This window comes from Aquarana catesbeiana, linkage group LG01 (genome assembly GCF_042186555.1).
Source record: "Aquarana catesbeiana isolate 2022-GZ linkage group LG01, ASM4218655v1, whole genome shotgun sequence".
NCBI lineage: Eukaryota > Metazoa > Chordata > Amphibia > Anura > Ranidae > Aquarana > Aquarana catesbeiana.
Window position 1 is genome coordinate 981731850 of NC_133324.1, and position 16228 is coordinate 981748077.

The 16228-nt window shown below is 44.8% G+C and overlaps 1 long non-coding RNA gene across 1 annotated transcript; it reads right to left on the reverse strand.

The window, feature by feature from the left end:
* Window positions 1-14509: 14509 nt before the first annotated feature.
* LOC141123877 (uncharacterized) lies at window positions 14510-15093 on the reverse strand. The gene is made up of 2 exons (XR_012240754.1): window positions 14960-15093; window positions 14510-14861 (listed from the first exon to the last, which is right to left on the reverse strand). It is a non-coding gene; the product is annotated as an uncharacterized lncRNA (long non-coding RNA).
* Between the last annotated feature and the right edge of the window lie 1135 nt (window positions 15094-16228).

The window sequence follows — 16228 nt, forward strand, 5'->3', positions numbered from 1 at the left end:
GAAAATTATTTCTCTTTATCAGATGAATAGGGCCATAGAGGAAATGGAATGATTGCTTGGCTGCCGGGACTGAAGGGTTTAATGGTGTTTGTAGTCATCGTCCAATCCATCCCATCATTCTATCTATATCCAATCATTGATTAATATTCCCATATACAGAGCCGAGGATTTCCACTTCCTAAGACTGTATACCCCCGTCACCTGTCCACAATCCCCGCCCCCTCTACATCATAACCAATAGGAATAAGACTAGCACTAGCTGTATTCATAGTGACAATCATCACAGCCAATCACAGTGAGGGGGAGGAGCAATCACAGATCCATGGATTGGTCATGTAAAACAACCTGTGAGGACAGAAATGTAGGAATTCTCATTGTGGATATTAAAGTGTGTGTCTAGACAAATCCTATTGTTCTAGATTTGGAAGGAGTGGGGGAGGATTAGAACCCCTGTCAGGTTTTTACTGCTATCCAGGGCTCCATTAGAGAGATTTCCCCTTACTTCCTGTCCTGGTGACAACGTTTTATGAGACAGGAAATGAAAGAAAATCTACACCAGGGACACAGACAGAAATAAAGATCTGACAGGGGTTCTAATCCTTCCCCTACTCTACTAAAGAAAAGGATTTTTATTTCTGTCTGTGTTGCTGTTGGAGAGTTCTTCTCACTTCCTGTCTGGTGAAATGTCGTCAAAGGGACAGGAAGTGAGGGGAAATCGCTCTAATGTAGTACTTGATAGCAGTAAATACCTGACAGGGGTCCCAAACAATCACCACACATAAAACTGAAACATAAATATGTTTGCCTATAGATACACTTTAAAAGAGTGCCTCCAGGGCTGTCACCTCAATGTTGGCTACACTATGTAGTGTGTCACTGACCCAGAACAAGCATGCAGCCAGTGAAGGCTGAACAATCTGACCTCCTGCATGCTTGTTCCTGGTCAGTGACACACTAGGTAGTGAAGTGAGGTTTAGGATGAAGATGACGGCCCCGGAACCTGCAGCTTTATAAATAAATCACTCATGTTTCCTGTCCTCTGCTTCCTCCTATTGGATGAGTATTCCACCAATCACCAATCAGATCATCCACCTTGTGATGTCTCTGGGCAGATCTCTCACTTCTGATTCCCCCCACATATCTTTATACAAGCTGTGTGAAGTTGGCACCCCATGTTTGTAAAACCTGAATAAATATATACCATTCGTTTGTGCCGTGTTTGTGCTGATTTGTGCCACAAAAATGAGCGTTTGTGCCGGTTCGGTTTCTGAGATATTAAACATTCAATTTAATGCAAGCCCCGCCCACTTCGCACCCCATGTTCCTGAATTTTAAAAACAAAGCGCCATTCGTTTGTGCCGCGTTTGTGCTGGTTTGTGCTGCAAAAATAAACGTTTGTGCCGCTTTGGTTGCGGAGATATTGTGCGTTATAGTTGCTGTAACCCCGCCCATTTTGCACCCCATGTTCCGGAATTTTAAAAACAAACGCGCCATTCGCTTGTGCCGCGTTTGTGCTGGTTTGTGACGCAAAAATAAACGTTTGTGCCGCTTTGGTTGCGGTGATATTGTGCGTTATAGTTGCTGTAACCCCGCCCATTTTGCACCCCATGTTCCTGAATTTTAAAAACAAACGTGCCATTCGTTTGTGCCACGTTTGTGCTGGTTTGTGCCGCAAAAATAAAAGTTTGTGCGGCTTTGGTTGCGGAGATATTGTGTGTTATAGTTGCTGTAACCCCGCCCATTTTGCACCCCATGTTCCTGAATTTTTAAAACAAACGTGCCATTCGTTTGTGCCGCGTTTGTGCTGGTTTGTGCCGCAAAAATAAAAGTTTGTGCCGCTTTGGTTGCGGAGATATTGTGCTTTATAGTTGCTGTAACCCCGCCCATTTTGCACCCCATGTTCCTGAATTTTAAAAACAAACGTGCCATTCGTTTGTGCCGCGTTTGTGCTGGTTTGTGCCGCAAAAATAAACGTTTGTGCCGCTTTGGTTGCGGAGATATTGTGCGTTATAGTTGCTGCAACCCCGCCCACATTGCACCCCATGTTCCTGAATTTTAAAAACAAACGCGCCATTTGTTTGTGCCGGGTTTATGCTGGTTTGTGTCGCAAAAATAAACGTTTGTGCAGCTTTGGTTGCTGAGATATTGTGCGTTATATGTTGTCAAACCACATTGACTTTACACCTTGTTATTAAAGCTTACATACAGAACCTAAACTCAGCTTGGGTTTCCTTAATGTAAAGCTCCTCCCACTGTACTGGCACTGCACTTCAATTTGTACCCTGAAAAAGGCACCTCTGCCGGGTTAGTCCCCCCATATCAAAATTTTTGAAAAAATCTTATGCAGTTTGTTAGATCTTTGTTAGATCAGGTTAGATCAACCGTTGTTTGCGTTAGATCTCACACAGAAGAAGCGATATTAACAGTTATTTGCTGGGGGGGCTAACTCGTCATCAGCCCCCCCTTATCAAAAAATTGACCAAACAGTTAGCTATTTTGGAAGCAATTTGTTAGATCCGGTATGATCAAGTGTTTTTAACGTTAGATCTCACATAATTAGAGACTGATTAAGTGATTAATGTGGGGGGGGCTGGCCCCTCCTTATCAAATTTTCGGGCCAAAAATCATTCAAGCTAATAGATATTCGTTAGATCCAGTAAGATCGAGTGTTTTTAACGTTAGATCTCACATCATTTCAGAGATATTCCACATCAAAATAGAGATATTAGGTGGTACATATGGACGGGCTGCCCCCCCCTTATATTCAGCGCAATGAAAATCACACCCAACTTTTGCTGCGGCGCAAAAACTTTTCCTCAGCTGCGGGGGCCCAACTTATGATCCTGCACACAAGCCCACTGCTTTCAGAAAATACCCCTGACCTGAGCTCATCATTGCACATCCATTCCAGATGCTCGTATGTGACATCACATACATCCCATACATCCCACACATCCCACACATCACATACATCCCATACATCACATACATCACATACAAACACGTGGGCTGGTTGCAAGAGGTGAATCAGCAGGATGAGTGTGCCAGGACAAGTAGATGTGTCTCATCTCTGCTTCCTTTTACCACTCTGCATATCACACATATCATAGATGAGAAGAGGGTATAGTGGTGGGAAAAATGAGCAGGAGGGGTTTAGATGTGGGACAGAAGAACAGGAGGGTACAGCCGTGGGGCAGATGTGTAGGGGGGGTTCAGTTTTGGTGCAGATGAGAAGGAGGTTCAGTGGTGGGACAGAAAAGCAGAGGGGGTAGAACAGTGGGGCAAATGTGAAAGGAGGTGTATTGGTGGGACAGATGAGCAGGAGGTTACAGTGGTGGGGCAGGAGAACAGGGGGAACATAGGTGGGGCAGAAGAGCAGGGGGTACAGAGGTGAAACAGATGTGCAGGAGGTACATTAGTAAGGCAGATGAAAAAGCGGGTTACAGTGGTAGGGCAGATGAGAAGGTGATTCAGTAGTAGACAGAAGAGCATGGGAATATGGCGGTGGAGCAAATGTGCAGAGAGGTACAGTGGTGGGGCAGATGAGAAAAATGGTACATTGATGGGGTAGATGAGCAGGGGGGTTACAGTGGTGGGGCAGAAGAGCAAGGGGGTACAGTGGTGGTGCAGATGTGCAGAAGGTGCAGTGGTGGGAGGGATGCGAAGGGGGTTCAGCAGTGGGACAGAAAAGCAGGGGGGTACAGTGATGGGGCAGATGAGCGGGGGAGGGGTTTAGTGTTGGGCCAGATGAGAAGGGGGTTACAGTGGTGGGAAAATGAGCAGGAGGGGTTCAGTGATGGGGCAGATGAGAAGGGGGTTTAGCGGTGGGACAGAAGAGCAGGGGGGTACAGCGGTGGGGCAGATGTGAAAGGAGGTGCATTGGTGGACAGATGAGCAGGGGGTTACAGTGGTTGGGCAGAAGAGCAGGGAGAACAGAGGTGGGGCAGATGTACAGGGGGGTACAGTGGCGGGGCAGAGGAGAAAGGAGGTACATTAGTGGTACAGATGAGCAGGGGGTTACAGCGGTGGGGCAGAAGAGCAGGGGGAACAGAGGTGAGACAGATGTGCAGGAGGTACAGTGATGGGGCAGAAGAGAAAGGGGGTTACAGTGGTGGGGCAGATGAGAAAGGGGGTTACAGTGGTGGGGCAGATGAGAAAGGGGGTTACAGAGGTGGGGCAGATGAGAAAGGGGGTTACAGAGGTGGGGCAGATGAGAAAGGGGGTTACAGAGGTGGGGCAGATGAGAAAGGGGGTTTCAGTGGTGGGGCAGATGAGAAAGGGGGTTTCAGTGGTGGGGCAGATGAGAAAGGGGGTTACAGAGGTGGGGCAGATGAGAAAGGGGGTTACAGTGGTGGGGCAGATGAGAAAGGGGGTTACAGAGGTGGGGAAGATGAGCAGGGGGAACAGAGGTGGGACAGATGTGCGGGAGATACAGTGGTGGGGCAGATGAGAAAGGGGTTTACAGTGGTGGGGCAGATGAGAAAGGGGGTTAGAGAGGTGGGACAGATGAGAAAGGGGGTTACAGTGGTGGGGCAGATGAGCAGATAAGTTCAGTGTTAGGACAGATGAGAAGATGGTTCTGCAGTGAGACAGAAGAGCATGGGGGTACGGTGGTGGGGCAGATTTGCAGGGGGTTACAGTGGTGGGGCAGTTGAGCAGGGGGGTACAGTGGTGGGGCAGATTTGCAGGTGATACAGTGATCTGAGGTGTGAAGGTGTATGAATTGGGGTTGATCTGAGGCGTGAGAGTGCAGGATGTTAATTTCTCACTACTAAAGTAGTTTACAGCATTTACTTTATAAAAAATCCTTTTCGTGATTGAGATTGTGAAGTTGACTTTTTTGTTATCAAATCGGCACGCTCAATTTCTTTGAAAACATTTTTCGGCACACTGCTCAAAAAGCTGCTCACCTCCTGGCCTATCAGTTTTTATTAAAGATGGAAAATGGGCTGTGGAGCAAGACCCGCTGTCTCCCAAAACTATTTTCTCATTTTCAATAATCAAAGAAGCTAAGGAAAAAAGGATGGAAAAGGTAAGAGGAGAGAAGGGGGGGGGGGGAGGTAAGGCTGGGGGGGTGAAATGGCATTGGTTCAGGATAACTATGGTGAACGGGCTCCGGAACTTATCTGTGACATTAAGTCCCAAGAAGGGCAGTACCCTCTGCGGAAACGACAAACTGGTTCCATAGTCCCCAAGTGTTAGAGTATTTTTCCTGTTGGTGTTGTGCAGTGAGTACTAGATCTTCCATCTCATTTGGAATGGAGTTTTTATAGAGTTTGGCTCAGATGGAGGAGACATGTAGCAGGAAAAAGCTGGATCACCAGGAACCTTGTATTCCATAAATTTTTGCGTGGTTTATCTGTCTCCCAGAAGTGGATCAATTTAGGGCACGACCAAAATATGTGAAGTAGTGTTCCTCCATCCCCCTGGCATCTCCAACATTGGTCAGTAGTTGCAGGGTGAGGTACCACCTTGTTAACAGTTTATAGTTGGTCTCTTTAATTTTTGTACAAACCGATGATTTCAACGAAAATCTGAGGACATGTTGTATCTGAGCAGATGTAAATGTACGCCCCAGCTTACTTTCCCATTTGTTCAAGAACGGTAAGTGTGGTTGTTCAGCCGGACAGTTCAAGAGGGCGTATGTTTTGGATAGAGCCTGTGGAAGGGAACCCTCTTTGGAACAGTATGCTTCAAAGGACGTCAGGGGACGATTAAATCCCTGTGGATTAGGCAAAGTATTGAGAAAGTGTTGTAATTGTAGCGCTGTCCACAAGTAAAGTTTGAAGGGCTCATTAGCACTACTGTGGAAGGCCATTGGCCTCCCGTTAGGAAGTGGGATGCCTGGACCCTACCTGTTTGGCTTAGGGTCCGAAACATTTGCGGTTCCAGACCAGGGAGGAACCACGTTTTTTCTATGATAGGGAGCAATGGGGAATCAGGGAAGAAAGCCGGTTCTGTGTGCTGACCTGGGAGCATATGCGGAGTGTCGTACCCATTATGGGTTGTGACTTCAGCACAGGCGGTAGTTGGTCATAGCACCACAGAGCCCCTGGCAGCAGAATGTCAGTCTGGGCCTGTTCCAGTTGTGCCCACAATTTAGAGCAGCGATGCCAAAATTTATTAATTTTAAGCTACTGCCACAGGGGCCTAACTTCTCATATAAAATAACGAACTGTTATGTATTTATCATAGATTAAATAAAACATCTCACTGATCAAACTGCAACAAGCTTTTATCCCTACTTACATTGCGATTATTACTGATTTCTGCCATGTGCATGCTAGGTTTAATGCAATAATAACTTCATCTAACAATTATCTACTAACTTGGATGTTGTTATTGGCAAAGAATATGAAATCTCTGAAATGATGTGAGATCTTACGTTAAAACCTCTTGATCTTACCGGATCTAACGAATATCTATTAGCCTGAATGATTTTTGGCCAGAAAATTTGATAAGGGGGGGCCAGCCCGTCCATATGTACCACCTAATATCTCTATTTTGATGTGGAATATCTCTGAAATGATGTGAGATCTAACGTTAAAAACACTCGATCTTACCGGATCTAACGAATATCTATTAGCCTGAATGATTTTTGGGCCGAAAATTTAATAAGGAGGGGCCAGCCCCCCCCACATTAATCACTTAATCAGTCTCTAATTATGTGAGATCTAACGTTAAAAACACTTGATCATACCGGATCTAACAAATTGCTTCCAAAATAGCTAACTGTTTGGTCAATTTTTTGATAAGGGGGGGCTGATGACGAGTTAGCCCCCCCAGCAAATAACTGTTAATATCGCTTCTTCTGTGTGAGATCTAACGCAAACAACGGTTGATCTAACCTGATCTAACAAAGATCTAACAAACTGCATAAGATTTTTTCAAAAATTTTGATATGGGGGGGCTAACCCGGCAGAGGTGCCTTTTTCAGGGTACAATATGAAGTGCAGCGCCAGTACAGTGGGAGGAGCTTTACATTAAGGAAACCCAAGCTGAGTTTAGGTTCTGTATGTAAGCTTTAATAACAAGGTGTAAAGTCAATGTGGTTTGACAACATATAACGCACAATATCTCTGCAACCAAAGTGGCACAAATGTTTATTTTTGCGGCACAAACCAGCACAAACGCGGCACAAACAAATGGCACGTTTGTTTTTAAAATTCAGGAACATGGGGTGCAAAATGGGCGGGGTTACAGCAACTATAACGCACAATATCTCCGCAACCAAAGCGGCACAAACGTTTATTTTTGCGGCACAAACCAGCACAAACGTGGCACAAACGAATGGCGCATTTGTTTTTAAAATTCAGGAACATGGGGTGCAAAATGGGCGGGGTTACAGCAACTATAACGCACAATATCTCCTCAACCAAAGCGGCACAAACATGATTGGATAAGAGGCCGTGTTTTCGGAAGTGACGTATCTGTGGTGCACTCGCTTCTCCCTCTCGTAAACCTAGGAGTACAAAATAAAGATAAAACACACAGAGACATCTTCTGCAGTCACAATTTCTTACATTTTGGGATCTAGCGATCGTAGGACGATCTCATTTCATGTAAAACATAGAAAAAGTAGGCACGAGGGTAGCAGAAGAACACTAAATTTCAAAAGAGCAATTTTTTCTGAACTGTGGTCTTTACTACATGACATTAATCAGGACCAAATCCTGGGAACATTGAACATGGAAGAAACATGGGAATGTTTTAGGAGCCTATAAAACAAAAAGGTATCACACAGTGCATTCAATATAGAAGAGTGAAGGTTAAACCAGGATGGCTAAACCATAATGTAAAAAGCCTCATTAAAAGAGAAAAAAAAAAGTCTTTAAACAATATAAAGGGGATGTGTCATTGTCACCATACAAACACTATAAGGAATGCAATAAGGAGGTGCAAGAACACAATAAATGTGGCAAAAAAAGGATTAGGAGAGACACAAAAAATCCAAAGGATTTTTTTGGATAGATTAACAGTAAAAATGCAAAATCGGAGCATATTGCCCAAATAAATGATGAGGAAGGGAGGATGGTTACGGATGACCCAGAGATTGTACTAAATGCCTTCTCCTCAGTTTTTACACAGCACAAGGAGGGGATATACCGACTGGGGAAGTAGTGTTGGTGAAACATCACAGGATGTACCCTTGTGGCTAGCAGAGGCCAGAGTGAAGGAAAGACGAGATAAACTTAATACAAATAAATCACCAGGACCAGATGGCTTACACCCGAGAGTCCTCAGAGAACTCAGTCGGGTTATAGCCAAACCATTGTCCCTAATCTTTGGATAGGATTGGTACCAGCTGATTGGAGAAAAGACAATGTTCCAATATTCAAAAAAGGACAGAGACAAATCCCTGGGAACTATAGGCCAGTTAGTCTAACATCAATCACTGGTAAATTGGAAGGGATGATAAGGGACTATATCCAAAAATGTACTGAGGAAAAATCTTCAGTAGTCATCATCAGCATGGGTTTACTGAAGGTTGTTCTTGCCAGACCAATCTGTGAACATTCTACGAGGAAGTGAGCTGCCATCTAGACTGGGGAAGACCTGTGGATTTGGTGTATCTGGATTTTGCAAAGGCATTCAATACAGTTCCCTATAAGCGCTTAATCTAAAAGCTGAGGTCTGAAAGGCGTGGACTATGTTTGTTCTTCGTGTGCCACGTTTGTTCTTAGGTCAAAAACTGGTTACAGTGGTGTGTCCAAAGGGTGGCAATAAATAAAGTGTATTCAGAATGGTCTGGAGCGGTAAGTGAGGTACCCCAAGGCTCTGTCTTGGGACCAATTCTATTCTATTTATTCGTAAATGATAGAGAATGGGATAAATAGCTCAATCTCAGTTTAAGGACACAAAAATAAGCAGGTCAATAACTTATCAGAATATAGAAATTTTACAGCAAGACCTAAAAAAAATAACGGAGTGGGCAAATACATAGCAAATGAGGTTTAATGTGGAAAAAATGTAAAGTAATGCACTTGGGGGGGGGGCAAAAAAATATGAATGCAAACTACTCCCTAGGGGAATCAAGGATGGAGAAAGATCTGGTGGTCCCAGTAGAAGACAGATTGAGCAATAGCATGCAATGCCAAGCTGCAGCTACCAAAGCCGGCAAAATATTAGCATTCATAAAAAAATAAATTAATAGCGCCACTTAATAAAACTCTGGTTAGACCACATGTGGAGTATTCTGTCCAGTTCTGGTCACCAGTCCTCAGGAAGGATGTGCTGGAACTGGAGAGAGTCCAAAGAAGGGCAACAAAACTAATAAGGGGACTGGGGGACCTCGATTACGAGGAACAACTGCAAACCCCAAATCTTTTCTCGCTGGAGAAACAACGCTTGAGAAGAGATATGATAGCGATTTACAAAGACCTCAATGGTGATCCCAGCATATAGAAAAACAATTCAGTCTCAGGAAGTGTAAGAGGACACACAATGAGATTGGAGGAGAAGCGGTTTAACCTTAAATTGTGCAGGTTTTTTTTCACTGTCAGGGCAGTGAGGACGTGGATCTCTTCCACAATTAGTGGTGGCTGCGGGGAGTGTGGATATTTTTATGAGACTCTTGGATGTGCATCTTAAAGAACACAACATACAGGGATATGGGAAATATAGACACTGACACATGTGCAGGTTAACCTGGATGGCCTTTTGTCTTTATTCAGCCTTACCTACTATGTAACTTTTTTTTACTTACTGTCATGTTCTTAACCTCCCCTGGTCTCTGAAGATGCTTAAGCACCAGAACTGCTTCCAGGTAATATATAATATCACACTTGGTGCTCACTTCCAAATTCTATTTATTTTGGTCTTTCCCGATTAGCTTCCAGAAAGGACTCCTTTGCTACCTCCAGCGGCATTCGGTTGGAGTTTTGGAGGCAGTCATCAAGGTTTCAAACCTGTAATTGATGTGAAGGGTACAGTATTGCAGGAAGTTCTAAGAAATGACAAAGTCAGAATAATCGGCACAACCAAAGATTAGATGACCTTTTACCGACATTCTCACGAGATACGAGCTTCATTATCCTATTTTGTATATCGTTGGTGATGTTCATAAAAAAAATGTACAATGTTGAAAAAGTTCAGGATCTTTCACAGAGAGATTAGTTCCCTTTAACTGATTGCAAAGCGTCTCACGTGCTTCAAGTAGCCACTTATGGTCCGGTTCTTAAGGTGACGTTTCAAAGAGATAAAAAATGTATTTACTTTTCCTATGTCCTTAGGACATATTTTAGATTCATAAAATATAAGAATCTGGCCACATCCTCAACCTAGGGGGAAAACAAAACATAATTGATTATAAATTGGATGAAGGGTGTACTGCAGTGTTGGCACAGAGAAGCAGATTGATAAGTTTAGAGGAAAATCTGTCTGGCATATTCAAGGAGAAGTACAGCCGAAGCTCATTTGGCTGTACTTCTCCTGTGGATCACAGTTCATTCTGCACTCCTGTGAACCATTTTCAGAGGGCTGAAGCCCGCTGTCGGCTGATGTCACAGAGCCAGTCCATGCTCGGGAAGGGTCATGACCATATGGTCGGGATCAGCCCACATGCCTGGACCAGCACCCGGCTCAGGCTCCCAGTGAGCCACCGAGAACCTGAGCCGGCTGCTCCTGCCCCCTCCACAGCCCAGCACTAAAGTGAGCGAGGAGGGGGCAGAGCAGAGAGCAGCGACTGACAGTCACCAGCTCTCTGCTCAGGGAGCTCTGAGAACCAAGCGATGGGCAGGGTTTGCTCGATTCTCACTGTTAGAGCCAGTGTTCCATCAGAATTAGCAACCTGTCAAATTAGGTAATGGGAGTGACATTCCGTCAGCTGAATACTTATTGTGCATGAGCAGGTTTGCTAATCTGAAAGAACACCTGCAGTCATAAAGCAACAGTGGACATCTTGCTACACCCAGCTACGTCTTGAATTTCAGTCCTTTAACAAATAAAGTGAGTATATATGACTCAATATAGTATATGGAGATTTGCCATGCTGTTTTCAGGTTATATTTTCAGTCTAAAGGTTTAGTGATGACCAGTGCGGGGTGTACCATCATGGCCTCTTCCAGCTTCCTACTGCTGGCATCCAGCTATTTTCAAAACAGCATCACAGATTTCAACATACTACATTTATATCCACTAAGTTTATTGCTAAAATGACTGAAATTCAAGACTTAGCTGGGTGTAGTAAAATGTCCGCTGCCACCTTGTGACTGCAGGTGTTCTGTCACATTATCAAACCTGCTACAAATGTGCAGTAAGTATTCATCTGATGGAACGTTCCTTCCATTACATAATTTGATGGGTCACCAATTCTGACGGAACAACATTGGTCAGATGCAGAATTGGAATTTCAAGCAAGGACATTGGGTCAGTCCATTATGTAACACCCCCATGTGTAAACTGACGTCCCAAACAGACCCCGCCTTCACTCACCACTGGGTCCTCAAGAAACCCTACACAAGAAATGCCTGAAGGAAAGGGGCTTCTGTTCTGAGCTTGTGAACATCGTGTTTTTCTGTCTCCAGTAGGTGGAGCCACACTCTAAGGCACTCCCCTGGAAAGACCTCTTCAGCATTTAAGCCTAGGTTCAGACTAGTGTGATCTCAGACATCGCATGCGATTCATACCCGCACCGTAGGTGCCGATCACATGCGATGTCTGAGCAATGCGAGTTCAGCCATACAGTTGTATTCGCATGCATTAACTGTATGCATTGGATTTGCACAGAAAATGGCGCAGGGACTTGTGTTTTCCCCGCACTGGAATCGGATCACATGGGTGTTCTCAGCAGTCCGATTCCTGTGTGAGTTCAAAGTTCGCACTGCAATCTGTGAACCATTCTGGGGGTGTGATTAACATTGTAATGACACCCACAGCGGTTGGCAGAGGGCGGTGTGACCTGCCTGCGGGAGAGATGTGGGAACCGGCGCTGGTTCCTGCATCGCACTAGTCTGAACCTAGGCTAAATGTTTTTATTTTGATCCATTAACAGTTTAGTAACCAAATCTAGTACAGTACTGCTTTCATACCTCCTGTTTATAGTTCTCCATCTCCAAAGTTTCATTCAAATATGTTGCAAACTCCTTGAGCATTGGTGCTTTCAAAGAATGCCTTTCATAGAGTCCTCCTTTTCTCATGTGTAATCGTGTCTTCGAGGTCCAGTTTGTATATTGAATCCTTTATTAGAAAAACATTAGAAATGCAGAAGAATGGAGAGTTTGAATTGATGCAGATAAAATTGTAAACACAATTTTATAATTACCGTGAAACCCCATAAACCTCTGGTATATCATCTCCTGTATCCTCTTCTTCCTGCACTATTTCCTCCACTGTGGGCCATGTGCATTGTGAGGAACCGGAAGCTTCTTCAGACACACATGGTGAAACCATGGCAGTCCTTGACTGTCCTTCAGCCAATAAGTCCCTTATGGGGATGAGGTTGTACGAGTCTTCATTAAACATTACAATGTTGTGGAGTCTTCTACAGATGGTTCCTGAACTCTCCCTGGATCTTCAGGATTTGGCACATATGGTGTGACTGCTGTATTAACCTGAGGTCTTGGGGTTGCCGATGAATGTTCCATTTGGACTCTTGGGGGGAGATAATTTAAGAACCCGAGTAAAGTTTTATTAATGTGTCTAATCAACACCATGTTGGATAGAGGGAGAGTGTGGTAAAACGTCTAAGTGAGATCAAGAGAAAGAACTCAAGTGAACATCAGATAGGAGCATGAGAGAACGAACGGTTCAAAAGAAAATTATGTTGGAAAACGGGGAAATGAAAAATGACCAACTCTAAAACTAAACTACCGAAAAAGACTGGGCCAAAACATTTTGGAATTTTGCATTCTATTCCTTGAAAAAGACAAACTTTAGCCAATTTTATTAAAGGAAACCTCTATGCAAGGGACTTTGTACAGATTGATTGTTTATTAAAACAAACATTCAACTATTCAAACTAGACATGTGCACAACAAAAAATTTGTTTAGTTTAGTTTCGTTTCGTCTTGTTTCCGTGGATTCGTAACGATTCATAATTTCATAATACGCGAGGGTTCATATTCGGACTCGTTCGTATTTTCGTGACAGTTGTATTTTCGTTAAACTTTAAACGATATAATTCATAATTCCGTTAGTCTAGCAATTCGTAATTTCATAAGACGCGGTTTGATCCGGAGTCGTTTGTATTTTCGTTGATACTTAATGATTCGTAATTCTGTCTAATTTTCTTTGATTCGAAATTCGTAATTTTGTTAGATAATCATTTTTGTTTATTCGGTACACTTCTCGTAATTTAGTAATTGTTACTTTTGTGAGATTGCCTTTCCCGTTGATTCGTAGTTTCGTAACATTGTTTTGTTTTCGTTGATTCGAGTCTACTAGCGTGCTTCGAATGGATTCGTACATTCGTAAATACATCGCGGTCATTTGTAATGTTTCGCAATCTCGTATTTTAGTTTAGTTTTCAACACGTGGCTAGCCAGCTATAGCCTCCGCCCCTGTACACCATTTTGAGAGGGTGTACTGTGGGTGCATTGGTGTGGTGAGGTTTGGGAGCTGGGAGGAGCAGAGAGCAGAGAGTGAGATAGTTGTTTTTGTAGTTGTTTTTGTGTGGTTTGGTAGTTTTGTTGTTGCAATTAGAATGTCTGGGAGTGAGAATGTTGGTGTTAGTGAGTGTGTCGGTATGAGAGTTGTTGCCGTGACTGCGAGTGGAGGGGAGTGGAGGAGTGGAGGAGGGGACTCATGGGAGAGGAGGCGTGGAGGGGAGAGGAGGCGTGTAAGGGAGGAGAGGCGTGGAGGGGAGGGGAGGGGAGGTGTGGAGGGGAGGGGAGGCATGGAGGTGAGGGGCGAGGCAGGGAAGAGAGGCGTGGAGGGGAGGAGAGAAGAGGAGGGGACGGGAGGCGTAGAGGGAAAGATGGAGGGGAGAAGAGGCGTGGAGGGGAGAGGCATAGAGGGGAGGAGAGGCGTAGAGGGGAGAGTATTGTTGAGGAGAGGAGGAGTGGAGGGGAGGAGAGGCATGGAGGGGAGAGTATTGTTGGGGAGAGGAGGAGTGGAGGGGAGAGGTGGAGTGGAGGGGAGAGGAGTGGAGGTGAATGGAGGCGTGTAGTGGAGCCAAGGCCTGGAAGAGAGTGTGGAGGTGGAGTGGAGCGGAAGCATGGCCAAAAACGGAGACATGTGTCCCCCACTACATCAGGGAGTGCGGACTTGGACATGCAGCAACCCCACCAAAGCAATGACAAAGATCAAGGGGGCCTGTATTTACCCAAGAGGAGAATGCTGCATTGGTTGCTGCAGTTCTAATAGAAAAAGTGACACTCTTCTGCCAAACCGTGCCAACATCCGAGAAGGCAGCAGGCTGGGGACAAGTCCGGGACTCCGTGAATGTGGTCTCCAAGTTTTGCAGGCCCACCACTGGTGTCAGACACTGGTAATTATTCCAATATTCTTTCACTCTTAGAACACACATTTGTAAAAAATACACAGTGTAATAGTCAATAAAAAGTAACAGTTCTACTTTACAAAACTATTTATTTGGCACAGCCACATACAGAAGAGAACATTAACATACATGGAAATATTGTAACGTATAAAACCATCACTGTGTGAAACGACAGGTTGCTTTTCAAAAAAATAAATCAGTTTGGTTTCTATTTTATGTAACTAATAATGTTTATTTTTCATGTGCAGATTCTATAATTGTCGGGCGGCAGTCATCAAAAAGCTGAAGAAGCGTCTACGGGGAGAGCATATTAGGGGAAAGCCTGTTGAATTACAAGAGTGGGAGGCAAAGCTGAGAGATGGCCTTGGCCTTCTGGCAGAGGATGTCCCTGGAGTCAGCAGCAGGGGTCCACATCAAAGAGCTGGTGGTGAGTAAAATGAAATATATCATTATATATTGCAGTTATATGGTTGTTTCAAGCTCACTATTATTTTTTATGACTATGCATGTGAGACTTACGTTTTTCTTTACATACATGTTTTCCAGATTGAGCAACATCATCTGTAGAGCGATCAGCTCCAATTACATCCTATCGACATTCTGGTGAGTACCTAACACAAAGACAAAGGATGTATAATGATAAACTTCTATTTAAAGTGGTGTTCCACCCTAAAAAAAAAGAAAAAGTCATGATTGTGCCTAAAAAAAATTAAAAAAAACATTTGGATATTTTTTTTAACTTACCTCTAAATGCCTGTTGCTAGGGGGTCCCTCGTAGTCTGCCTCTTCCAGTGCCTGGGCTGGTGACATCACTTCCCCCTCGGCACAGGAAGGGCTCCACTCTGCTCCCTCCCTCCTGTCAATCATCTGGGATCCATTACAGGTCCCAGGTGACTGAGCGGCCAATCATGGCGTGCGGCGCCCACAGTTGCAATGCCGGCGCCACTGAACGGAGGGGGAGACGAGCGGGGCTTCGATCCCTCGCATCGCTGGACCCAGGGACAGGTAAGTGTCCAATTAAAAGTCAGCAGCTGCAGTATTTGTAGCTGCTGACTTTTATTTTATTTTTTTTGACTGGCCCTCCTCTTTAACATTTAAAGCAGGCATCACTAAATGGTGGACTGTGGGCCAGATGTGGACCAAGTCACTGTGCCATCTGGAACGCCACAATCCAGCCATTTAGGTGCCGGTTCTGTCTGCCTCCCTCTGCCGCTGTCACTATCGCAGAGCTGCTGAAAATAACTTCACAAGTTAAACAGCAGGTGATTGGTTGCTATGCGGCCCTAGCAACCAATCAACTGCTGGTTAACTTCAGCACCTCCTGCTCCCACCCATTATTCAGTGCTGCTGTGTCTCCGGCTCTGTGTGCCCAAATAAGGTAGGACGGGGCAGCGCTGCAGGGGGGATGTGAAAGTGTCAAAGGTGCAGAGGCTGTGTAATGTGAAGGGGGCCAAATATGCAGGGGGCTGTGTAATGTGAAGGGGGCCTGAGGTGCAGGGGGCTATGTAATGTGAAGGGGGTCAGAGATGCAGAGGCTGTGTAATGTGAAGGGGGTCAGAGATGCAGGGGGCTGTGTAATGTGAAGGGGGTCAGAGATGCAGGGGGCTGTGTAATGTGAAGGGGGCCTGAGGTGCAGGGGGCTATGTAATGTGAAGGGGGTCAGAGATGCAGAGGCTGTGTAATGTGAAGGGGGTCAGAGATGCAGGGGGCTGTGTAATGTGAAGGGGGTCAGAGATGCAGAGGCTGTGTAATGTGAAGGGGTCAGAGATGCAGAGGCTGTGTAATGTG